This window comes from Heloderma suspectum, chromosome 2, assembly GCF_057233095.1.
Source record: "Heloderma suspectum isolate Gila_16-S chromosome 2, 16-S_ref, whole genome shotgun sequence".
NCBI classification, from domain to species: Eukaryota; Metazoa; Chordata; class Lepidosauria; order Squamata; family Helodermatidae; genus Heloderma; species Heloderma suspectum.
The window spans coordinates 272,221,629-272,247,791 of record NC_139459.1 but is presented as its reverse complement, the minus strand read 5'-3'; positions in this window follow the sequence as shown (position 1 = coordinate 272,247,791).

Genomic DNA, 26,163 nt, shown 5'->3' with positions numbered 1-26,163 from the left:
ATACCTCCTGACAATTCTGAGATTAAACACACTTGTATTTATATTGGCCAGAGAGCCAGTGTGGTGTACCGTGTGTAGTGGCTAGAGTGTTAAACTGGGAGCCAGAAGATCCGGGTTCTAGTCCCCACCCAGCCATGGAAGCTCACTGGGCGAGTTTGAGTCAGTCACAGACTCTCAGCCCAACCTACTCACAGGGCTGTTGTTATGAGGATAAATGGAGAGGAGGAGGATTATGTATGCCACCTTGGGTTCCTTGGAGGAAAAAAAGGTGGGATATAAATGCAAAAAGTAAATAAATATTTAAATGTGGGGTATAATTTTTTTTAAAAAATACATACAGTTATCGCATAAACCTTTTTACACATACCAACGAAGTGCAATGTTCATGGTAAGCACAGACAGACTGATGCAGTGAAACAATTAGTTTAGAGAATTGAACGAGATCTTCTGTGCAATTCCTAAATCTAAACTTAGATTAGATACCACTGTTTCAATTTAGGATTAATCAAAATGTTTGAAAGGCACTCTGAATATGCAAGTAACAAATGCACTAGGTATACTCTGAACTAATTATAATAAAAAAGTTAATACCTTCCAGTACATTTTTTGCCTAGAAATCCAAGATATCTGTTGCTTTCAGCATGGTATTGAACATTTGCATATCAATCAGTATTAGTTGAAAACAAGGATTCACATCAAAATACAACCACAGCTGTAGAAAAACCATATTCAAGACATCTGACATATTATCAGATATAAACCATATTGTTTCAATGAAAGAAATGTTTTCAGTCAATACGTGAGAAGCTATTCCTCTCATGTTCTTTTCAGAAGTATCCATATAGTGTAGCAAGTTCGGCAAGCTGCCAGGCAGAGGCATCTCACAACATGGAAAGATGTCAAGGATAAAAGAGACGCAGCACAGAGAGAGAATATTCAGAAAGAATCCTTTTCTAATCCTCAGAGAACACTAGCTCTGCATGGAAAAAAAATATAGGACAACAGATAATATATTAGCTTCTGCAGAGACCCTTGCTTCCATATCAAGGCAGACTATATGATATATAAAAAGTCATTTGGATGTCTCCAGTCTTATCATCAGAGGTAGAAACTACACTGAAATACTTGTACCACATGTGTGAGTGGAAGGGTAAATATGGGCCAGACAACTGTGTTGGGGGTTGGGGGGGTCATAGTGGGAGATGATACAATTCTCAAATACCACAATAGCTTGGTTTCCAACTATGATAATTAAAGCAAGGTCCTTTCATGGAAAAATTAGTTCATTTTTGCAATGTAATGCTAGAAGCCAAGTATAAAGATTGGGGCCAGAACCATGGACAGTGGAATGAGCACTCCAAAACAAAACAAACGCCAACAAAATCCCAGAGAAAAGCACATCAATATAAGTTACCACAGAAGACAATGACTAAAAATGAACAAAATGCATAACACTTCATTGAAATCTGTATTAATGGTACAAAACAAATACCCAAATGCTTAGGTGCTGCAGCAGCATCTATAAGCAAAACAAAGGCAATCCAGAAGGAAGCTGATAGTGGGTATTAGAGTGACAAGATGTGAGTCAAATGAAAAAAGCAAGTTTTGCAGTGGGGTGCCAAACTGGCAATCCAGATACTACTTTAGCCTTTAAATCAGCTGGGAGGTTTCAGAGTTTCGCCTTTCCCTTTTGCATCTTACTATTTGGGCGAGTCATTGCTTTGAGGAATGGGAAAGCATTGTGTTTCTACAGCTTCAATGAGTATTTGGACTACAAATTATACTGTGTTGTTTTTGGTTATTCTTCCTGTGTTATTCCCATTGTGTATCCCTTTATTAGGTTTTCTGTTAAACTGTTACATTGTTAGAAAATAGAAATGTCCTTATTCGGTTTTATTGTCTTTGAATCTGCTTCCATACAAGTTCTTTTAGTTTGAATCCTAAATAAAGAGAAGATTATACTTATACTAGCCAAACAAAATATGTTTTGCTACTTCTTGACTGGCCAACAAGAAGTATATTTCTTCTAAATACTTAAGCATTGGTTTTGTTTGGGAATTCATACACTGACTGAAGAAAAGGATGCTCTTCTCCCTTTCCTTGTCTTCCTCTACTTGACTTCCCCTCCCTAAAACCACTTCGTCTTAGGGATGGGGGAGAATTTATCCCCTAAACTTCGGGGGGTCGAGTGCCAACGCATTCAGCCCCCCGAAATCGGTGGTGAAATTCTCCGCCACCCCCCCGCCACCCCCCACTGGGATGGGACTTACCTTTCACGAATGTCCCTCCCAGCGGCGGGTCCCGGCGGCGGTTTGTCGGGTCTTCATCAGGGGCGGGGGCGGCAGCCGGTCTTTTGACCGGCTGCCGCCGCCACCCTTACAAGGAAAGTTAAAAAAAAAACAACGACCCCCGTGATAGGCTACGTAACGATTAATGTGGCCTATCACGGCTAGATTTGCAAAGTCAGCTGTGACAGGCTATGTTAATCATCACGTGACTTTGGGGGGGAAAAAAGCGCATACGCAAATGGCGGCCCCCATAGGGAGCCGCCATTTGCATTCCTTATTTGGTCCCTGTAGTCTATGTAAAGATTTACGTAGACTACAGTGAAAATAAGGGCAACGCTATTATAATAAGGGCAACGCTATCCATTTGCATGCGTGCGTTTTTTTGTTTTTTGTTTTTAATCAGCCGTGATAGGCTACGTAAACATTTACATAGCCTATCACTTTTTTCTTTTCTTTTTTTTTTAACGTGGAAATGGCGGCGGTGGCAGCCAGTCAGAAGACCGGCCGCCGCCAGAGCCACCGCCGCCAGGAAGATCTGCCCCAGGTAAGTCCCGTCCCGGGGGGGTGGGGGGTGGCGGGCCGTTCCGCCATCGATTTCGGGGGGCCGAATGCGCTGGCATCCGGCCTCCCCGAGATCCATGGCGGACTTTTCGTACATCCCTAATTGATGTACATCTAGGAATACTTGGAGAACAAGATTGGAGGAGTAAGTGCTCTTAATTTACCCCAATATTAGCTAGTTTTCTCTGGCGGGGTCTTCTGCAACTCTTCTGCACTTGAATACTAGTAGGATTCTCCCCAGTCTCTTTTACTTTCTTATTCTTCTTCACTGTCTTTATTTTTAATGTTCCCCAACGATTTGTTTATTATGATGTATGTTAGTATAGATTTTATGTATCACACAGTTTGTATATCTATCATTATTGCCTCTGTACTAGGAAGATTTGTTTAACTAACTCTGTGTGTGTGTGTGTGTGTGTGTGTTTTAAAGACTGCCTAATCTGTCATAACCCCTTCATGGATCACTGCCTTGTTGTGGCGAAGGGGCTTGCATAACTCAGTGAAGCCATAAGCTATGCCGTGCAGGGCCACCCAAGACGGACAGGTCATGGCAGAGAGTTCTGATAAAATGTGGTCCACTGGAGAAGGAAGTGGCAACTAGGGATGTCAGAGAATTCCGCCATGGATCTCGGTGAGGCCGAATGCCAGAGCATTCGGCCCCCCGAAATCTGTGGCGGAACGGCCTGCCACCCCCCACCCCCCTCGGATCCCCCCCGGGACGAGACTTACCTGGGGCGGATCTTCTGGGCGGCGGCGGCTCCGGCAGCGGCTCCAGCACCAGCAGCTCCGGCGGCAGGTGGTCTTCCGACCGGCTGCCGCTACCGCGTCATTTCCAGGCTTGTGAAGGGAAAAAAAAAAAAAAGACATGATAGGCTACATAAATCTTTACGTAGCCTATCATGGTTGGGGGTGGGTTTAAAAAAAAAACACGTACGCAAATGGCGGCTACGGCCGCCGCCATTTGTGTTCCTTCTTTTTACCGTCTTAATCTACGTAAATATTTACATAGACTATGACGGCGAAAATCAAGGGGAACGCAAATAGCGTAGCGGGCGCTATTTGTGTCCCCTTTTGATTCGCCGTTTTAGCCTACGTAAAGATTTACGTAGATTAAGAAGGAACGCAAATGGCGGCGGCCGTAGCCACCGCCATTTGCATACATGGTTTTTGGTTTTTTTGGTTTTTTTACCCAGAGCCCTCCGCGGCCGGAAATCCAGCTGCGGACGGCTCTGGCCTGGCTGGGCTGCCACGGAGCACAGCCGGCCATTCGAGGATTCCGGGGGGAGGAACGGAGCACCTCCCCCCCGGCCAGGATTCCAGGGGGAGGGACGGAATGCCTCCCCCCCCACCATCAACATAATCCACGAAAGGTAAGTCACTTTCATACATCCCTAGTGTCAACCCACTCCAGTGTTCTTGCCAAGAAAACCCTATGGAACATACCACAAGGCTAAAAGAGATGATGCCAGAAGATGAGCCCCTCAGGTCGGAAGGTGTCCAATATACTACTGGGGAAGAGCAGAGGGAATTTCCAAGTAGCTCCAGAAAGAGTGAAGCGCCTGGGCCAGAACCGAAAGGACACTCAGCTGTGGATGTGTCTGGTGGTGAAAAGAAAGTCCAGTGCTGTAAAGAACAATATTGTTTAGGAACCTGGAATGTCAGATCAATGAATCAAGGTAAGCTGGAGGTGGTTAAGCAAGATGGGCAAGATTGAACATCGACATCTTGGGAACGAAAATGGATATGCATGGGTGAATTTAATTCAGGTGACCATTATAGCTACTACTGTGGGCAAGAATCCCTTAGAAGAAATGGAGTAGCACTCATAGTCAATAAAAGGGTGGGAAAAGCAGTACTGGGGTACAATCTCAAAATCGATAGAATGATCTCAGTACAAATCCAAGGCAAACCATTCAACATCACAGTAATTCAAGTCTATGCCCCAACCAGTGAGGCCGAAGAAGCTGAAGTTGATCGGTTCTATGAAGACCTACAACACCTTCTAGAACTAACACCAAAAAAAGATGTCCTTTTCATCACAGGGGATTGGAATGCTAAAGTAGGAAGTCAAGAAATCATTGGGATAACAGGCAAGCATGGCCTTGGTGTACAAAATGAAGCAGGACAAAGGCTAATAGAGTGATGAATAGATTTAAGGGATTAAATAGACAGACATAGTGCCTGAGGAACTATGGACGGAGGTCCGTAACATTGTTCAGGAGGCAGCAACTCAATCCATCCCAAAGAAAAAGAAATGCAAGAAAGCAAAGTGGCTGTCTGAGGAGGCATGACAAGTAGCTGAGGAAACAAGGGAAGTGAAAAGCAAGGGAGAAAGGGGAAGATATATCCAACTGAATACAGAGTTCCAGAGAATAGCAAGGAGAGACAAGAAGGCCTTCTGAAATGAACAAACAATAGAATGGAAAAGACTAGAGATCTTTTCAAGAAAATTGGAGATATCAAGGGAACGTTTTGTGCAAAGACGGGCATGATAAAGGACAAAGAAGGCAAGGACCTAACAGAAGCAGATAAGATTAAGAAGAGGTGGAAAGAATACACAGAAGAACTATACAGGAGAGATCTGAATGTCCCTGATAGCCATGATAGTGCGGTCACTGAACTTGAGCTGGACATCCTCGAGAGTGAAGTCAAGTGGGCCTTAGGAACCATTACTAACATCAAAGCTAGCGGAGATGACAGTCTTCCAGCTGAGCTATTTAAAATCCTAAAAGATGATGCTGTTAAAGTGCTGCACTCAATATGCCAACAAAGTTGGAACACTCAACAGTGGCCACAAGACTGGAAAAGGTCAGTTTACATTCCAATTCCAAAGAAGGGCAACGCCAAAGAGTGTTCAAACTACCATACAATTGCGCTCAATTCACATGCCAGCAAGGTGATGCTCAAAATCCTACAAGCTAGGCTTCACCAATATGTGAACCAAGAACTACCGGTAGTACAAGCTGGGTTTAGAAGAGGCAGAGGAACTAGAGATCAAATCGCCAACATTCGCTGGATCATGGAGAAAGCAAGGGAATTCCAGAAAAACGTATATTTCTGCTTCATTGATTACGCTAAAGCCTTTGATTGTGTGGATCACAACAAACTGTGGCAAATTCTGAAAGAGATGGGAGTACTAGACCACCTTATCTGTCTCCTGAGAAAACTGTACGAGGGACAAGAAGCAACAGTAAGAACCAGACATGGAACAACCGATTGGTTCAAAATCGGGAAAGCAGTATGACAAGGCTGTATATTGTCACCCTGCTTATTTAATTTATATGCAGAGTACATCATGAGAAACACCGGGTTGGATGAATCACAGGTTGGAATTAAGATTGCCGGGAGAATTATCAACAACCTCAGATATGCAGATGATACCACCCTAATGGCAGAAAGCGAAGAGGATTTAAAGAGCCTCTTGTTGAGGGTGAAAGTGGAGAGTGCAAAAGCTGGTTTGAAACTCAACATTAAAAAAACGAAGATCATGGCATCTGGCCCCATCATTTCCTGGCATATAGAAGGGGAAGAAATGGAAGCAGTGACAGATTTTATTTTCTTGGGCTCCAAGATCACTGCAGATGGTGACTGCAGCCATGAAATTAAAAGACGCTTGCTCCTTGGGAGGAAAGCTGTGGCAAACCTAGACAGCACAGTAAGAAGCAGAGACATCACCTTGCCGACAAAGGTCCGTCTAATCAAAGCTATGGTTTTCCCAGTAGTAACGTATGGCTGTGAGAGCTGGACTATAGGGAAGGCTGAGCACCGAAGAATTGATGCTTTCGAACTGTGGTGCTGGAGATGACTCTTACGCGTCCCCTGGACTGCAAGGAGGTCAAATCAGTCCATCCAAAAGGAAATCAACCGAGTGCTCATTGGAAGGACAGATACTGAAGCTGAAGCTCAAATATTTTGGCCAACTAATGCGAAGAGAAAACTCCCTGGAAAAGACCCTGATGCTGGGAAAGATTGAAGGCAAAAGGAGAAGGGGATGGCAGAGGATGAGATGGCTGGATAGCATCACCGATGCAATGAATATGAACTTGAGAACACCACGGGAGAGAGCGGAGGACAGGAAGGCCTGGCGTGCTATGGTCCATGGGGTCACGAAGAGTCGGACAGGACTGAACGACTGAACAACAAATCTGTTATAAAGCCCAAATCTCTTACTGAAGCTTTGCAGTCTGGGGATTAGCACAGTTACTCTTTCTGTGGATTTACTCAAATATAACAGTGCAAGCTTTCTTACTGACATATTTGGGAATGGTTGCAGCAATTCTACAGAAAAGCACACCTAGATGGAGAGGTCTACTTATACATCAATTTCAACTGTTTTTTACAGCAGAATAGCAGAGAGAGTTGTGAGCACCACTGCCTTTTTCAGGGCACCAACCTTCACTGGCTTATTTGTAGAATAGTATTGTACTTGTAAAATATTAAAATGGCATGGAAAGGCAAACATCTCCTATGTTCCCCACAAACAGAGCTGCAGGTACAAACGTTAGGTAGTTTCTCTAACAAGAAAGCTCTGTGACTTTGAGACTTGACATACCACATCATCCTGGCATGTATTGCTTTGCACCCCCTCCTTCCTGCTTTCACCACTTTTATAACCACTTGTCTTGAACTGACAGTGCACGCCATTCGTCTCTGGTGGTTATCAGATGCTCTATCAGCATCAGCTTCTTCTGGATGAAAAGTTTCCATGATTAACTTTCTGAATGTCAATTGCTTGCTGTACTCTGAATGCAGACTTGTTCATCACTTAGTAATAACATTCCCTGCTGAACTGAAAATGTGTCCTGAATAAATGCTGGGAAGACAGCAGCTTAACCACTTGACAAGCAGGGCTAGTCAAGGCAGGCTATGTTTTTCATTTCAGAGATGAGGATGTATAAGATTCCTGCAGACTTCTGGTACCAAAAGTTATCGGCAGCATCAGGGCAATTGCCACCCACACACCCACACACCACACACTGTAAAGAAGACAGAGGAGAGATAGATAGCTTCAAGAGCTACAACTTTATTGCTAACATGAGAAAATCTGCAATGAGGCAAACCAAAAAAAAACAGCTAAGTGCAGGCACCATTTTCTTACGGAGACCTCAATAAACAACAAAGCCCCCTTGCGAACAATTCCACTCTGGCTCGAAGCACTGGTAAGCCCTGAAGGCAATCCAGGCTTCTCATTGCCAGTCCGCCTATTAAGCGAAAAGAGGAGCCTATGATTGCTCTCGTCAATCACTGCTGGCTGGAGGTTGAGAAACATGGACCTCCATGGGCCAAGGGCAGCTCCCAACCAACCACACTCTCGAACCAGATGGCAATGAGAGGACACCCTCCAGGTGCCTCAGGGTGTTCACCAGGATGGCATCCCTCGCCTCACCTGCCTTGGTTCCTGCACCACCTGCCAGTCATGATCAAGAACACAGCCAATTAGCCAAATCTTAAAAACACTGAACGATACTCTCAGGGTGAGGTCAGAGAAAAGGATGGGTGGAAAGGCCAATTAGGGCGCACCAAAAAATTCCTGCCCAGTCCCCACAATGGGTGCCTAGTTAAACTAGGAATGTCAGAGAATTTCGCCACGAATCTCGGGGAGGCCGAATGCCAGCGCATTCGGCTCCCCAAAATCGGTGGCGAAACGGTCTGCCACCCCCCCCCCAGGACAGGACTTACCTTGGGTGAATCTCCCTGGCTGCAGTGGCTCCAGCGGCGGTTCGGCAGCGGTTCGGCAGCGGTGGCTGGTCTTCCGACCAGCTGCCGCCGCCGCCATTTCCAGTAAAAAAAAAAAAAAGTGATAGGCTACGTAAAGATTTACGTAGCCTATCATGGCTAGATTTTTAAAAAATACCGTGATAGGCTACGTAAATGTTTACGTAGCCTATCACGGCTGAGTAAAAAAAAAAACCCTCGCGTACGCAAATGGCGGCACCCATGGGCACCGCCATTTGCGTTCCTTATTTTGGCATGTCTAGTCTATGTAAACATTTATGTAGACTACGGCGAAAATAAGGGGAACGCAAATAGCGTAGCGTCTACACTATTTGAATTCCCCTTATTTTCGCCATAGTCTATGTAAATGTTTACGTAGACTAGGCGTGCCAAAATAAGGAACACAAATGGCAGCGCCCATGGGCGCTGCCATTTGCGTACGCGCGGTTTTGTTTTGTTTTACTCAGCCGTGATAGGCTACGTAAACATTTATGTAGCCTATCACGGCTGACTGCAGAGACACAAACGGCGGTGGCTATGGCCGCTGCCATTTGCAGACCCGGCTGGCCAGAATTCGCGGCGGGAGGGACAGGGCGCCTCCCCCCCAGCCAGAATTTCGGGGGGGAGGGACGGGGCGCCTCCCCCCCGGCCAGAATTTCGGGGGGGAGGGACGGAGCACCTCCCCCCCGGCCAGGATTTCAGGGGGAGGGACGGAGCGCCTCCCCCCACTGTGAATCAATTTCGTCATAAGGAAAGTCACTTTCGTACATCCCTAACTAGGGATGGCGGAGAATTTCTCCCTGAATCTTCAGGAGGCCGAGCGCCGATGCATTCGGCCCCCCGAAGTTGGTTGGGAAATTCTCCGCCAGCCCCCCCCCCAGGACAGGACTTACCTTTGGCGAATGTCCCTCTCGGCGGCGGGTCCCGGCGGCGGTTCGGCGGCATTTCGTCACGGGCGGGGGCGGCGGCTGGTCTCCCGACCGGCTGCCACTGCCGCCATTGCAAAAAAAAAAACTAAAGTAAAAAAAAAGAAAACGATTTACGTAGCCTATCACGGCTGACTTTGGAAATCTAGCCGTGATAGGCTACGTAAATGGTCACCTAGCCTATCACGGGGTCTTTTTTTTCTTTTTTTTTACTTTTTGTTTCGTGGCCAGGGAGATGGGGCGCTTCTCCCCGGCCTGAATTTCGGCCGGGCGAGGCGGGACACCTCCCCCCCCTCGCCTGAACTTCGGGGGGAGAAGTGAAGCGCCTCCCCCCCACCGCGAAGCCAAGCTGCGAAAAGGTAAGTGACTTTCGTACATCCCTATTTTTATCATTCAGTTCACTTTAACTTGGAGTAGTCAGCTGACCAGTCATCATGATATTATGATAAACATGACGCTTGTTCCCCTTTGATGGAAACAGAACTTCAGATCAGGAATTTTATGTAACCCAGCCAAGTATAAACTCACAAAGCCACAAGCAACAGGAAAAGGACTATACGTAGGGGAGTATCTGCCCAAACCAGCAGTGCCTGGTCTTGAATCAGTGCCCTCCAGGCTGTGAGGTCAGAGCCTTGGGCATTTAGCTGTAGAAGTAGTGCCCTGATAGAGAAGCTTTAATGAGTAATGAGCTCTACTACTTCTCTCTCCAACTTGAATGCTTGTTTGATTCATCCTGTATTGCTCCATATAACACTCCTGCTTCTTCTGTTCAGCAGCTATCACTACAACAAGCATCTCCGCATGTTCTCCTTTCTGCCTACAGCCTAAACTAATTTTTCTTGGTTGCCACATGTCTCCCAGTCGCTGCATCAACTTTGTTTTCCTGTTGCCCACCCTTCTTTTCTCTGATGTCAAACCTTGGCCTCACTTAAGTTTAAGAACTTATTCTCAGGAACTCTGGATCCAATTCTTGGCCCACTCTGATTACAGCTTCACTTGATGATATTCAATTTGGAGTCCCATGAGACCTGATTTGTACATGAAGTCTATATTTGAGACCACAAGGGAAAAATGATAAAACCAAACACTGCCTGAATTTATAGAGAGCAGTTCCCCATAGCGAACACTGACTAAGTTGGAGAACAGTTACCCTGCTACTACCAGACATAAGACCACAGATCAATAACTTAACAGACAAGTGCCTGTGATTGCCAGTATGTGAGGTTTTGAATTATAAACAGTTCTTGCATTATTAAATACTTTCTTTTGGGAACTGAGAAATAACTGTTCTCTTTTTCTCTGACTGAGGAATTCTGTGCAATTCAAAAGCATATATCAGTATAATTTTATTATAATTTACTATTAGAAGGAAGATGCTATCCCCTCATCTATTTTGTATTTCTGAAGAGGCAGAATGACTGATTACCACTGAGAGATGGTAACACTCACAAACTTAAAGCCATTGAAAAATGGTAGGACACAGATTGTATGATATCAGAAATTAAGGGAAAATTGTTTCTGAATGAACATGACATTAATCAGTAAAAGAATGTGCAAGGGAATAACCAAATGATAAGCTTGGAATGCACTCCTAATCTTCCTGCTGATTAATTAAGTCTCCTCTTCCTCTATTCATGTCAGATCTAATAACACAAAATAAATCTCCATAAACTGAAATGCATCTTTTCTCCTCTTCTCATTTTGCTATGCAATCACAACTTCTAATAGGTTCTCTGGAAATTATCAAATCAAGACAGAGAGTCTGAGTTCACTCCATTGTAGAGAAGTCAATAAGCCATACTGGCTCAGTTGCAAACAGTTAACAAGTTGGAGAGTAGGGAAAGTGAGTTACTGAAGGCATGCTGAACAGTAAGCTCTTTAAACTTTCCCAGTCTAGAACAACGCTTTCGTTCCCTTATACAGTAATCCTACACTCCATTACACTAGGGCAGCAGTGAGGAACCTCTGACCAGTGGCCAGATCAGGCCTCCCTGGCCTCCCTAGCCCATCAAGCTCTCCTGCTGGGCCATGCCCCATCTCTATTGAAATGTAGGGGCCATATCCCCTACATTCTGTCTATATACCCTTAAAAACTGTCCTACTCTATACCCTTTGGGCTCCATTGCCTTTTGCAAACACACACACACACACAGCCCTTGGGAGGACCCTCAAAGCACATACAGCCCAGGAATGCTTGACTGGCATGGGTTTTTTTTAAGTTTAAAGTTAAGTTAACTTCTCCAAAGAGCTTTCAAGAAAGGCAAACTTCCTTTTAACTTTAAGAAGAAAAAGTAATGGCACTTGTGTTAGGTGCTCTACAGGCAGCCTCCCTGGCTGCCTGCACTTTGAGATCCTCCCAAGGTCTGTCTGTTGGTCAGACGGTTGGTCTTCTCCTCCTCCTCCTCCTCCTCCTCCTTCTTGCAAAAGTTCTTTAACCCAACTGCTGTTGGGCTTAATCTTCAACATTCTGTTCCACTTCCACCAAGATCAATATTATACACATATGACCTTTAAGAACACCTTTAACTTGTTTCCTGGCTAGATAGCATCACTGATGCAATGAATATGGACTTGAGCACACTCCGGGAGAGAGCGTAGAACAGGAAGGCCTGGCGTGCTATGGTCCATGGGGTCACGAAGAGTCAGACACGACTGAACGACTGAACAACAACAATGAAACTATAGCAGCATGATGGAAAACTGGGGTAAGGCCAAGAAAAAGGACAATCCATAGGAACACATGCCAGGGTTGCATGAATTGCAGTGTGCAAACCTTAGGTGATGCATAGGAAGTACCAGCCAAAGGAAGTGCAAACCAAGTAAAATGGAATGGGTGTCCGAGCTCCAAGAGGCAGTTGAGGAGCTAGGAGAATGTGCAGTAAGAAAAAAAGTAGATTATTCCAATTAATCCTCCCCTCCTCCTGCATTCGTCTTCAAGCAATCCACTCTCCCATGGGGATACTTAGTTTCCTGAGCACAGAGAAGCTCTGACAACAGGTCTAGCTTGTTAGATGTACACAGAGGAAAAGTACACCATCAGTCCATTTTGTCATCTTCTTCCCCACTCCCCCATATCATTTCAAGTAGCATTTGCTCAGTGCCTTCTGGCCCTCACCATGCAGGGACAACATACCCTGCCTTTTATGAAGAGAGAGCCTGGCATTGTGCCCAGGATTCCTAACCTGTGTCTTTGCTCTTCTTGAATTTCAAAGAAATTGTTTAAAGTTGTAGCTACGTTTAAAAATAAGCACATCAATAGGGCAATCAGCTAGAATTCTCTTCCATTTTTCATTATTGTCATTTTTGATAAGTCAAACCTGTACCTAAGACGTAGGTTAGTAAGCTTTTTCTGATCATTTTGCCATTGGTTCTGTGGCATGCAATTCAAGACAGCTTTTCAAAAAATCTGCGAAGGGGCAAGCAGAAGTGCTGGGTCAGAACTGTGGCATAAATCCAGAACAGATAGACACTGACTATGCAAGAAGGGGAAATGAAAAGACAGCTTCCCCCCCCCCCAAGCGATATTTTAATTCGAAAGGAAACTACAGTAATCCCTGGGAAGATTTATTACCTGTAGAGAAAACAGGACTGCAGTTGGCCTACCCAATAAACCACTGGTTTCCTAAGGGGCAATTTAGAGTTTAAAATGATAGAGGACCAAACTTAAAAAACAAAAGTCAGCTGGAACTTCACCCTTACCTTTCACTTGATTTAAACACTCCATAAGACAGAAAATGAAATTGCAGCAATACAGGAAAATCTACAGCAGAAGAACTTATGCTAAGCACACCCATAGGCTAGGAAATATTCCCTCAAAGTATTTATGTGAAAGGCCTTTGCTTCCTAGTATACCTTGTCAAAGCCTGGTTGGAAAGCGCCATCCTTCTCTGAAAGACAGAAGTCAAAAGCTGAAAATGGCTCTCTTGCTTTTACAACAGCAGAGCATAGGCAGGGAATGAGCTTGTCGGTCACTTAGCCAAAAGGAAACAAAACATAAACCCATTAAGACACAGAATATTTCTTGCTAAACTCACATTTCAAGTTTGTCTCTCTGATGACAGTACTGTCTGGAGTGCTTCACACACAAGTAACCATGCAAGTGGATTAATTCAATAGGCAAATTAAATGTAGCAATCAATGGCAAGTACAAGGCAGACCCCCCTTAATGGATCACTGCCTTGTTGTGGCAAAGGGGCTTGCGTAAGTCAGTGACGCCATAAGCTATGCCGTGCAGGGCCACCCAAGACGGACAGGTCATGGCAGAGAGTTCTGACAAAATGTGGTCCACTGGAGAAGGAAAAGGCAGCCCACTCCAGTATTCTTCCAAGAAAACCCCATGGAACGTATCTCAAGGCTAAATGGCTAAATAGCATCACCGATGCAATGAATATGGTCTTGAGCATGCTCTGGGAGAGAGCGCAGGACAGGAAGGCTTGGCGTGCTATGGTCCATGAGGTCACGAAGAGTCGGACACGACTGAGCCACTGAACAACAACAACAAGGCAGACCATGTTCATGTTCAGAAGAGAAGCAAATACTTTAATACAAGGAATCGGTACATTTATCCTTATATTATTGTCAAAATTTGTCTTGAGCAGGGTTCTCATCTAGAATGGTCAACCAACACCAAATTTCAGGATGCTACACACACACTTTTTTCCACTTACCATTTTAACCTGCAGACCTATTAAGAAGCTGAAAAGGTATCACTCAAAAATTGCGAACATCCCCATTTATTTTGATCATTGTTTTTTTAAACAAATAAAGCATTTTTTTTCCAAAAGCAGAAAATAGATTCTGAAGTTTACTGGGGGTGGGGAGATTGTGCAACAGTGAAAGGAAATAGATAGCAGCTTGGGTAAATTTATTGGCCTTGACACCAACCTGCTACTCCAAGTTGGCCATGACTACACAACCCTATTTCTAGCACATATGTGAACTAATGTGCCTTTGCTTTCAGTTCCCAAAGTTCATCCCTCTCACCCATGTGTGCTTGAATTACTGTACCAGACTGACTATTGCTACTCGGAAAGCATGTGTATATGAATTATTACACAGCTGTACCTCATGGCAGCTTCAGTTCCTAACTTTCTATAGCCAAGTTGTCACTGATGCAGAAACATCATGATTAAGGCAATGGAGGAAAGGCTTTTGGTTAAGCAGAAAGAAAAATGGCATACAAAGACTAAATCATATTATCAAGTCATATAACTTGGGGAGGAGAAATACTTGTTACAAAGAATACACATTCTGTACCCAAGATTATTGTGAAACAGACTTTTTTTTTCTGCCAGCTAATACTGAGTTTTTATACTGTATCCTGCAATGTCATGATTCAACAATGCCTCACCTGTATGTATGTATGTATGTATGTATTTATTTCATTTCTATACCGCCCACTACCCGAAACTCTCTGGGCGGTTCACAAAAATTAAAACCAAACAACACACAATAAAACAATTTAAAATATATAGAACATTAAAACCACAATATAACAATACAACCACAATAAAACCTAGCAGCAGTACAGGAGTTTAAAATACAGATTTAAAACAGCAAAGCTAAAAATTTAGAAAGCTAAAATGCTAAAATGCCTGGGAAAATAAAAAGGTCTTCACCTGGCGCCGAAAGGAATACAATGTAGATGCCAGGCGAACCTCACTAGGGAGCTCATTCCAGAGCCGGGGTGCCACAGCAGAAAAAGCCCTCCTCCTAGTAGCCACCCACCTCACTTCCTTTGGCAGGGGCTCATGGAGAAGGGCCACTGATGATGATCTTAAGGTCCGGGCAGGCACATATGGGAGGAGGCGATCCTTCAGATAACCTGGCCCCAAGCCGTTAAGGGCTTTGAATGTTAATACCAGCACTTTGAATCGGGCCCGGAAATGGACTGGCAGCCAGTGCAGCTGGAAAAGTACTGGCGTAATATGAGCTCGCAGGCCAGTCCCTGTTAACAATCTTGCTGCCCTATTTTGGACCAGCTGAAGTTTACGGACCGTTTTCAAAGGCAGCCCCACGTATAACGCATTGCAGTAATCCAGACGAGAAGTTATCAGAGCATGGAGAACTGTAGCTAGGCTATCTCTGTCCAGAGAAGGGCGTAGTTGGTATACCAGCCTAAGCTGATAAAAAGTGCTCCGTGCCACTGAGTTCACCTGTGCCTCAAGTGACAGTTCTCGATCCAAGAGCACCCCCAAACTACAAACCTGATCCTTTAGGGGGAGTGCAACCCTCTCCAGAACAGGTTGAATATCACCTAGCCGGGCAGACGAACCACCCACTTACAGTACCTCCGTCTTGTCTGGATTGAGTTTCAGTTTACTGGCCCTCATCCAGTCCATTACCGTGCTCAGGCACTGATTCAGAACAGCCACTGCCTCACCTGGGTTTGATGAGAAAGAGAGGTAGAGCTGAGTGTCATCCGCATATTGATGGCACCTCAGCCCACACCTCCGGATAACCTCCCCCAGCGGTTTCATGTAGATGTTAAACAGCATGGGGGATAAAATAGAGCCCTGTGGAACCCCATGGCACAATTGCCATGGCACAGAGCAATAATCCCCCAGCACCACCTTCTGGAATCGGCCATCCAAGTAGGAGCGGAACCACTGTAGTGCAGTGCCTCCAACTCCTAACCCAGACAACCTATCCAGAAGGATACCATGGTCGATGGTATCGAAAGCCGCTGAGCAGTCCAGGAGAATCAACAGGGTCACACTCCCCCTGTCCCTCTCCCGGCAGAGGTCATCCCACAGGGCGACCAAGGCAGTTTCCGTTCCAAAACCAGGCCTGAAGCCCGACTGAAATGGATCTAGACCTGTAATGGACCTGTAGCATTCTATTATAGTACAATTCAATCATCAAAAAACCTGCTGGTTTCAAAGACCAGACGATAAGGCTATCTCATGTCAAGTTGGCCCAAACTCCACAAAGCCAGTAAATTGGAAGATAAGGCTGATCCCTTATCTGATGTGCCCCGTGATCAGTGATGATGTTGTACAATGTCACAAATTGTGCTTGCTTACAACTTACCCTCCATACACCCACACTTTTCCTGAGTCTTTCAGTCCCATTGGGAGGACGGAGTGCCTGGGACCAGCAAAGATGTTCCACGTTGTCCTGGTCCTGTAATGCCTTATGAATAATCTGAGCCTTACTGTATTGTTAGAGCAATCCTACTGTGAGGTGACCCATGCGTGCTTGTTGCTTACACCAGTAGCTTGCAGGATGGGTTGAACAGTGAGAGGGAGCCCTCTTCTTGCACACCTCACCATCCTTATATTATTTTTGTGTGTCACTACAAGGTAAGCCTGTATTACATTGTAATTCAAGTTTTTTATTCTGGTTTTTCTATTGCACCAACAGAAATGAGACCAAAAGAATCATTCAACACCACACCAAGATTTCCAGCAGCACGCACTCTGCAAGATTTTTGGGGTTATTTTCTAATATGAGATATCTGGTTGTGACAGAATAGGTTTGGGGTCTGAAAGGAAAATATTCATTCTCTACCATATTGAGATTTCCACTAGCACGCATACTGCAGGACCTACGCATGGTTGCTTTGGATCTTGAGATACTTGGTGAAAATAAAACAATGTGGTGATATAGTGTTGTAGATTAAAACAAGTGATTAGTGGAAGGCTTAAACACCCTCCTCCAGCACACTACTTATTTGTTTCAGACAGCATCTTCCCAATATCACTTCACCCCAGAAAAGATGCATGGGTTCAGGTTTGTGAGTTCAATTGTCTATGTTTATATTCTATGTAAGTCTCTGTGAGTACCTTTTAGTAGGGAGAAGGCACTGCTCTACAAACATCCTTCAACTGAATAAACACAGCAACCGATTTCTGCTCAAAATCATTATGTTCTCCACCCCCACACTACCAAGTTACATTTTTTCTTGGTGCCTCCTAATAATCTTTGAAACAATTTCCCCTACCCCCCCACCTCAACCTGCTTTGACATTTCTCACCATTACTGGCAACATCATCAGTCACACTGTTGCCAGGAAATACTGCTACATGTACCACACACCTTTGTTAGCAGTAGTACTGCTCTCAGCCCAGCTACATTAAAGGAGATACCCATCTTTCACTACAAACTCACCCAGTAAAGACACTGGTCAACTCACAGAATAAAGGTGTGAATCACCTCTAGCATTCCTCTAGCAATACAGCAAGGCTCAGATGCTTCATAAGGCAATAAAGGACCAGAACAACGTGGAGCATCTTTGCTGGTCCCAGGCACTCCATCCTCCCAATCTGGATTTGGGACTAAAAGACCCAGGAAAAGTGTGGGTACATGGAGGGTAAGTTGTAAGCAAGTATAATTTGTGACATTACACAACATCAGGACTGATCATGGGGTACGTCAGATAAGGCATCAGCCTTAGCTCCCAATTTCCTGGCTTTGTGGAGTTTGGACCAAAGTGAGATAGGCTGGTCTTTGAAACCAGTTTTTTGATGACTGAATTTCCTTGGTTTTTGAAAAGCAAATATATTCCCAACGGTGTGTGTGCATGTGTGTATACACACACACACCACTCTGACTGACTCTGTCTTTCTCTCTGTGTGTTATTGCAAGTGCTTCTGGACACTGAGGTCCTATCTCTAATATGAATACAAGAACAGCCATGCTGGATAAGACCAAGGGTCTAGCATTCTGTTCACATGGTGGGCAACCAGCTGCACACGAGGAACTCACAAGCAGGGCATGAGTACAACAACACCCTCCTGCCTATGTTCCCCAGCAACTGGTGTAAATAGGCATACTGACTCTGATACTGGAGATAGCTATAACCATCATGACTTGATACCCTTATCCTCCATGAATTTCTCTAATGCCCCTTTAAAGCCATCTAAATTAGTGGCCATCACTACATCTTGTGGCAGCAAATTCCATAGTTTTAACTACATGCTGTGTGAAGTACTTCCTTTTACCTGTCCTGAATCTCCCACCAATCAGCTTCATGGTATGACCCTGGGTTCTAGTATTATGAGAAAGATAAAAAGATGCCATTTGCATATGAGGAATGCAAATGGCAGCCGCCATTTGTGTCCCTGCAGGCTGCCCAGCGGCCAGATGTCCGGCTGCAGGCGGCCCTGGCTGGTGGCTCCGAGGAATCTTCGCAGAGTGGAGCTGGCTGGAGAGAATTTCGGGGGGAGGGACGGAGCACCTCCCCCCCACTGCGAATGTCACTCTTCGAAAAGGTAAGTGAGTGACTTTTGTACATCCCTAATCACAACTGTGACTTCAGAAATAAAATGGAGCTTGCTTCTGCTATCCTGATGCTGAACACATTTACTTCACAAATCAGCACCATTTTCTTTTAGAAAAAGATAATCTATTTCAAAAATAAAATGTTTATTTTTAAAAAATTGTCCATTTGTATACTTTTTTTTAATCCTGTTAAGTTCTCCCCTTGTAGATTCTACCCTTAAAGGTGGCCTAAAAATTCCATTCCAGCAGGCTGTGCTGAGGGAGAGTGAGAAGCAGCACCATTCCTACAGAAAGGCTGACTAGTGAATGCTGGAAGTTGTAGCACTTCTTTCTGCCTAAACATGCCTAGGATTACATCCTATTTTTTCCCCCTCATCTTTTTTCCTTGTGTGTCATGTCTTTATAGATCGTAAGTCTGCAGGCAGGAATTGTCTTCAGTTACGGTTTGAGTTCAACGTTAGGGATGTCAGAGAATTTCGCCATGAATCTCAGGGAGGCTGAATGCCAGCGCATTCGGCCCCCCAGAATCGGTGGCGAAACGGTCTGCCACCCCCCCGGGATGGGACTTACCTTCGGGATGGGACTTACCTTCGGCAAATCCTCCTGGCGGCGGCGGCTCCGGCAGCGGCGGCGGCCGGTCTTCCAACTGGCTGCCGCTACCGCCATTTCCAAGTTTTAAAAAAAAAGTGATAGGCTACGTAAAGATTTATGTAGCCTATCACGGCTAAATTTAAAAAAACACCGTGATAGGCTACGTAAATGTTTACGTAGCCTATCACGGCTGAGTAAAAAAAAAAATGCGCGTACTCAAATGGTGGCGCCCATGGGCGCCGCCGTTGGCGTTCCTTATTTTGGCACGTCTTAGTCTATGTAAACATTTACGTAGGCTACGGCGAAAATAAGGAGAATGCAAATAGCATAGACACTACGCTATGTGCATTCCCTTTATTTTCGCCGTAGTCTACGTAAATGTTTACGTAGACTAAGACATGCCAAAATAAGGAACGCAAATGGTGGCGCCTATGGGCGCCACCATTTGCAAACGCGCGTTGTTTGTTTGTTTTTTTACTCAGCCATGATAGGCTATGTAAACATTTACGTAGCCTATCACGGCTGACTGCAGGGACGCAAACGGCAGCGGCTTTGCGGGCCCGGCCAGCCAGGATTTGGGGGGGGGAGGGACGTAGCGCCTCCCCCCCAGGCAGAATTTTTGGGGGAGGGACGTAGCACCTCCCCCCCAGCCAGAATTTTGGGGGGAAGGGATGGAGCGCCTCCCCCCCGGCCAGAATTTCGGGGAGAGGGACGGAGTGCCTCCCCCCCACCTCAAATCAATTTCGTTAAAAGGTAAGTGACTTTCGTACATCCCTATTAATGTGCATGTGGTTTGCTGGTTTTTAAACTTGCCTTTTCCAAAGCTTTTATAGCATGTTTGATTTAATAATCCTCCTTTTGCACTGTATGCTTGTATGCACCATGGAATGTATAATGAGAAACAGCTACACCACATGGCTTCTCCTTCTTGGCTTTGTCTTTCTTCCTCCCTCCCAATCCCCTTTCCTTTTGTGTTATGTCTTTTAGGATGTAAGCCTGTGGACAGGGGCTGTTTCCTATCTTGGTAAGTCAGCTTGGGAGACTTTTGAGCTAAAAGGCATAATAAATTAAATAAATCAATCAATGAATCGGCTTGCATACAATTTCAATCTATCTTTCACTAAAAAGTGGTTTTGACAAGAGACTGAGAGTATGGAGGCTTCTGTGATAAAAATTAATGAAAAATTCTGAGTGCATGATACAGCATACTTCTGATTCTGCTGTACAAATAATCCCGTGTAACTGGGAAGTTTGCACTTTTCTTTTTGTTTGAATCCGCAGAAATTTCCCTGAAGTGTGAAATTGCTGTCCTTATACAGTATTTGCCTGACTTGAACCGGAAAGTCATGGATGCGGGGGGGGGGGGGGCCTTTAAGAGTGTGTTGAAACGTCAGTGCCTTGAAGCATTTTCCCATCCTCTCAGCCAAGTTGATTCCTTTCCTAATTATGCCTTGGAAATGGAATGTGCCTTTTTTCATAGCAGCTGCACACTGGGTTGACATTGTCATCAAACTGTCAACTATAAGCCCAAGATCACTGTCTTGGTCAGTCATGAGCATACAAGTGAAGTTGGGATTCCCGCCCCCGATGTGCATCACTTTATACTTGCTTACATAGAACTGCATTTGTCATTTTGATGCCCATTTTTCCACTGTGGAGTAATCCTTTTGGAGCTCTTCGCAATCCCTTTTTGTTTTAGGGATGTACGAAAGGGACTTACCTTGTCCCGCAGCTTGCTTCGCGGTGGGGGGGAGGCACTTCGCTTCTCCCCCCGAAGTTCAGGCGAGGGGGGGGAGGCGCCCCGCCTCGCCCAGCTGAAATTCAGGCCAGGGGGGAGGCGCCCCGCCTCGCCCGGCCGAAATTCAGGCCGAGGAGAAGCGCCCCGTCTCCCCGGCCGCGAAAGAAAAAGTGAAGAAAAAAAAACCGTGATAGGCTATGTAACGATTAACGTAGCCTATCACGGCTAGATTTCCAAAGTCAGCCGTGATAGGCTACGTGACGATTTACGTAGCCTACCACAGCTGACTTTGGAAATCTAGCCGTGATAGGCTACGTAAATCGTCACGTAGCCTATCACGGGTGTGTGATTTTTGTTTTGTTTTTTACTTTTTTATTTTGTAATGGCGGCGATGGCAGCTGGTCGGGAGACCAACCGCCGCCCCTGCCCCCGACGGAACGCCGCCGAAACGCCGCCAGGACCCGCCGCCGGGAGGGACATTCGGCCACGGTAAGTCCCATCCTGGGGGGAGGCGGGGGGCCGGCGGAGAATTTCCCCAACACTTTCGGGGGGCTGAATGCCTCGGCGCTCGGCCTCCCGAAGATTCGTGGAGAAATTCTCTGCCATCCCTACTTTGTTTTAGCTGTCCTAAATACTTTGGTGTAATCAGCAGTCTTGGCCACCTTGCTGCTTAGTCCTAGTTCCAGATCATTTATTACTATTACTATTATTACTACTATTACTACTACCATTATTATTACTATTATTATTATGAGTACTATTGTTATTACATTTGTTATTATTACATTTATATCCTGCCCTTTCTCCTCTTGCAAGTAACCCAAGGCAGCTTCCATGGGCATCCTCCTCCTCTATTGCAACCTCACAACAACTGTGTGAGGTAGGTTAGGCTCAGAGTCAGTGAATGGCCTGAAGCCACCCTGTGAGCTTCATGGCCGAGTGGGGACTAGAACCCAGAACTCCCAGGTTCCAGTCCAACAGTCTAACCATTACACCACACTGTCTTTATGAACAAGTTGAAAAGCACTGGTCCCAATACAGATCCCTGCTATCTAAAAAGCTTTCTAAAAGTTCAATATCTTTGAAAATATATTTTAAAACTTAAGCAGGAAAACAGTGAACACCCCTTTAAGTTGTTAAACAAATGAAATCATGCCAGACAAGAAGTCTTAAGATATGAATGGCTTATACAGAAAATTAAATGCAGAAGAACATCACATACAGAAGTAAAACATGAAACATACAATGATTACAAAGAAAATACATGTATACGCTATGCAAAATACACTACAGTTTAAGTCTTGCTAAGGCCTATTAAAAAAAAACCACAATGTTAGTAGGCCCAGTAGGCCCAATGTTATTAGGCCCAAAACACTGTTAGTTGGCCCAAGTAAGCCCAGTAGCAGTTTCAGTTGTACTTAGCTGTACTTATGTTTCCACCAATCCAAACTAGTTAAATGCAGTGTTTGAAGCTTTCAGCTATATAGCAGTAAGGTCCAAGCTTTTAGAGAAAAGGGGAGGGGGGATAAAAAGGAATGTATAGCTACCTCTGTAGATCCCAAGCAGAGATCTGAAGATCAGGCTTTCACGGACCCAGAGGAGGGTTGAAAGAGCCCTCTCCTAGAATCCAGAGTGTAGAACTCAGCAAACTCCAGGTAGGGAAAATTAATCCATGTAGACAGTGAAGACAATATTTTAAATTGAAAAGTGTTGTGAAGCCCATGGTTCACCAGTGAGCAAAATAAAATAGCAGGCAAAAACTACATCGAGCTGCTCAGGTGCTAGGTACCTGGCTCAGAGAAACTGGCTTGGGGAAAGATAGCCCAGAATAGCCTCAAAGCCAGGAGAAAATATGTTCAAAAAGAGAAAAGAGGACTCTTCTTCTCTCAAAAGGAAGGCAAAAACCAAAAAAACACTCAAAACAAATCAAAATCTGCTAATAAAGTTCAGAGCTAAGAAAAAGGTAAAAATCAAGCAAGCCAGGTTGGTACAAACGTGGTTCTTGTCTTTTTCACAGGGCGCTGTTGCTTTCTTTAATTGCCCTCAATTTTCTGCTTTTTGATTAGCTCTTTCCTGTAGTTGCTAACTGGGAAATTTGGTTCTGAATGACATGTGGGGGTGGGGAAGAAATGTGCAGGGACAGTTTCTCATTGTTTTAGGCAGATGATGTTACTGTCAGCCTTTTCAAGGTACATGGCAACATGCTGGACTCCTGGAGCTGCTAGCAGCAGGGAGTAACAAATGTAACCTTTTCTCATACTGCTCCATTGTTCCATGGCTTGACCACAGCTTTGTCAGCATGATTGCCTGCTTTTCAAACTCCAGGCAGCCAAACTTTCTGCCTTCAAGAAATGCCAGGCCTGCTAATGAAGCACTCCCATTCCATGCCATAGCTTCCTTCTAAGCTCTCTGTTCCCAGCACTTGAATCCAGAAAAGGACCTTAGTAACACAAACAATTAAGGGGAAAGGGGAAGAAGGGGAACAGCTGGGAGTGTAGACCAGTAAACCGAAGCAGTGGGGTCTGGTCATGGTGAGGGGATTGCTGGTCTGCGTACACACACACACACACACACACACACAGAAGAGCCAGAAACTGAGTTAGCTGCTGCTGCTTTTTCTCCACACAGCAGTTATTCCCCTCTCTCCCCTCAACCTTCCAAGTGCCAGCTTATGAAATCTCATAGGGATTCATTATACCAATATAAATTATTTTAAAAATAAGTAAATTGAATTCTTAAAAAAAGAAATTCCATTCCACCAACTACAATAGAAAGGAAATACGAAAACATATATGGTTTTCATATATAGCTTCCAGGTTTTTGGCAAATGATGGACACAAATGGTTGCAAACACATGTTTTCAGTGCCAAAACTGCATGACTTGAGCATTTATTTTATTTTTCTGTTAACTTCCTTTTCCCCCTCAATCTTTAACCAATCTTCCTGAAATTTTCAGATTACGTAGAACAGCCATTTCTATCTGGCATATGTGATTTTCAGGAAGACTGGTGAAACCCTTTTGATTTTATTAAGGTTAGAATAACCCACCCCCCTGATTTTCATTTAACATGGCGGAATCCATTTTGACTGATCACCTCATCTATTGGAGGCACAACTGTGCAGCAGCTCCCCCCCCCCCCGCACTGCCAATTATCTAAAGCACCATATGTTTACCTCACTATTTCAAAGGCAAAGACCCCTTCAGGGCCATCCACTAAAGTAGCTGCTGTTTTCTGTCAGACAGGTAGCCCCAAGTCTCTTCTTTCAAAGGCTCTAACATGCTTCCTTACTGATGCCCATTCCCAGAATGCAGTAAAACAGCCAGAGGCACCTCTTAACCCATAAAGAGAAACAACAAAAACGCCACATATAATTCCTTTTATGCAAAACTGAGCATTATTTTGGATTGATTTCAGATGTCATTAAGAAAGACTGAACCAAGAAACATGGAAGTATCATGAGGCCAGGAGATGAATAGAAATGGCAGACTCCCTCAATTTCCACTCATGGTTAACATGGAGCCACTGCTGGTGAGCAACACCATGATGGGCAGTGGAATTGCCAGGGATGCCGTGAATGTGTGCCTAGATTAGCTTTTGTTTCTATGGATATTGCTGTGCTATTGATTTTGCTGCAAGGAGCACATAGGATTGTAGATTTGTTATGCCAGTATTAAGCCTGGCATAGCAGTCACTTGGCTTAGCAAGACAATAGGATCAGCCTGCTCAACAGGTGCTCTCTTCTTATAATAAAACTACAAGAATTACTTTGAACTTTAAAACAGTTTTGAGAACAGATGTTTATTTACAGAGAAATTGTGTGCAGGTAGAATTATTGCTTATTTATTAGGAGAAAGCTTTCTATAAAGCACAGAAAATTGATTGGTACTTAAAATTGGCATGAACTGCTGAATTTCAAATTACGCAGGCAACAAGGAGGAGCACATAGCAGTTGTTCAATTTCTGTAAGCAAAACATTAAATGCACTTATTCTCTCTCTCTTATTGACAGAAATTAAGCTTATCATGTTTTCACTCAGGACTGCATATTGGTCCATATTTCAGTTTATCAGTATCAGTCACCATTATTGGTAATGGTAACCATGCTATGTGATCATCAATATTCTATTCTTTGCTTCACAGTATATGGAGAAATGCAAATAATTCATTACTGTACATCCCCTTTTAAAACTATCCAAATTGGTGTCCATCACTACGTCTTGTGGTTAACGAGTTCCATAGTTTGACAATGCGCTATGTGAAGAAGTATTTCCTTTAATCTGTCCTGAATCTCCTACCAATCAGCTTCATGGGATTGTCCCGATTCTACTATTATTAGAGAGGGAGGAAAAATGTTTCCCTATCCACTTTCGATACACCATGCATAATTTGGTACACCTCTTTTATGTCTCCCTTTACTCACCCCTTTTCTAAGCTAAACAGTCCCAGCTGTTGTAACCTTTCCTCACAGGGCAGTTGCTACAGTCCCTTGATCATTTTAATTGCCCTTTTTTGCACTTTTTCCCAACTCTACAATATCCTTTTTTAGGTGCAGTGACCAGAACTGTACACAGTATTCCAAGTGTGGTCGCACCATAGATTTGTATAAGGGCAGTATGATCTTGGCAGTTTTATTTTCAATTCCTTTATACCTAACAAGGAATTTGCCTTTTTCACAGCAGCCTCACACTGGCTCGACATATCGAGCTATCTATCACAACCCCAAGATCTCTTTCTTGGTTGGTCACTGCTAGGTCAGATCCCATCAGGTTATACTTGAAGTTGGGGTTTTTTGCCCCAACGTGCATCACTTTACACTTGCCTACACTGAACCGCATTTGCCACTTTGATGCCTATTCTCCCAGTTTGGAGAGATCCTTTTTCCTCACAATCCCTTTTTGTTTCAACCACCCTAAATAATTAAGTGTCATCAGCAAACTTGGCCACCTCACTACTCACTCCTAATTCCAGATCATTTATGAACAAGTTGAAAAACATTGATCTCGATACAGATCCCTGTGGGACCCCACTTTTAGCATCCCTCCATTGGGAGAATTTACCATTTATTACCCTCTGCTTTCTGTTTTTTAACCAGTTACTGATCCATAAAAGGACCTCACC